This window comes from Physeter macrocephalus, chromosome 6 (genome assembly GCF_002837175.3).
Source record: "Physeter macrocephalus isolate SW-GA chromosome 6, ASM283717v5, whole genome shotgun sequence".
NCBI lineage: Eukaryota > Metazoa > Chordata > Mammalia > Artiodactyla > Physeteridae > Physeter > Physeter macrocephalus.
Window position 1 is genome coordinate 79929976 of NC_041219.1, and position 1664 is coordinate 79931639.

The window sequence follows — 1664 nt, forward strand, 5'->3', positions numbered from 1 at the left end:
CACTCCCAAACTCATTCTATGAGGCCACCATCACCCTGATACCAAAACCAGACAAAGATGTCACAAAGAAAGAAAACTACAGGCCAATATCACTGATGAACATAGATGCAAAAATCCTCAACAAAATACTAAGCAAACAGAATCCAGCAGCACATTAAAAGGATCATACACCATGATCAAGTGGGGTTTATTCCAGAAATGCAAGGATTCTTCAATATACACAAATCAATCAACGTGATACACTGTATGAACAAATTGAAGGAGAAAAACCATATGATCATCTTAGTAGATGCAGAGAAAGCTTTCGACAAAATTCAACACCGATTTATGATAAAAACACTCCAGAAAGTAGGCATAGAGGGAACTTTCCTCAACAGAATAAAGGTCATATATGACAAACCCACAGCCAACATCATCCTCAATGGTGAAAAACTGAAACCATTTCCACTAAGATCAGGAACAAGACAAGGTTGCCCACTCCCACCACTCTTATTCAATCTAGTTTTGGAAGTTTTAGCAGGATACAAAATTAATGCACACAAATCTCTTGCATTCCTATACACCAATGATGAAAAATCTGAAAGTGAAATTAAGAAAACACTCCCAGGGGCTTCCCTGGTGGCGCAGTGGTTGATAGTCCACCTGCCGGTGCAGGTGATACGGGTTCGTGCCCCAGTCTGGGAAGATCCCACATGCCGCAGAGCAGCTAGGCCCGTGAGCCATGGCCGCTGAGCCTGCACGTCCGGAGCCTGTGCTCTGCAACGGAAGAGGCCACAACAGTGAGAGGCCCTCGTACTGCCAAAAAAAAAAAAAAAAAAAAAGAAAGAAAAGATTCCCATTTACCATTGCAACAAAAAGAATAAAATATTCTTTTACCTTTTTTATTAAACACCTAAACATAAATCTGACATTGTTTTACAAACAAATAGCTATTCAAATTATTTACTGACTTCTTTAATAAGTTTACTGTGCTCTCTTCTTGAAGTCTGGGAAGATCCCACATGCCGCAGAGCGGCTAGGCCCGTGAGCCATGGCCGCTGAGCCTGCACGTCCGGAGCCTGTGCTCTGCAACGGAAGAGGCCACAACAGTGAGAGGCCCTCGTACTGCCAAAAAAAAAAAAAAAAAAAAAAGAAAGAAAAGATTCCCATTTACCATTGCAACAAAAAGAATAAAATATTCTTTTACCTTTTTTATTAAACACCTAAACATAAATCTGACATTGTTTTACAAACAAATAGCTATTCAAATTATTTACTGACTTCTTTAATAAGTTTACTGTGCTCTCTTCTTGAGAGATTATTTCTCTTCCTGCTGAAATATATCCTGTAACAGTTTTCTGGGGAGGGACTGTGGGTAGAAACTCTCTAAAAGTTTATGTATCCGAGAATGTCTTTAATGTGCTCCTAAGATCATTGTTTAATGTCATCTTCAGATTGACAAATATTTTCCCTCAGCATGTTGAAAGCATTACTTTATTGTTTTCTCAATTTTCTGTCAGGCTGGTAAATGAGAGTTTTCATCTGTGTTATATTACCAACTTGGCTATCTTGTTAATCTGTATTTATGATAGCTCATTCCAATATATTCTTTTTTTTTTTTTTTTTTTTTGCGGGCCTCTCACTGCTGTGGCCTCTCCCATTGCGAAGCACAGGCTCCGGACGCG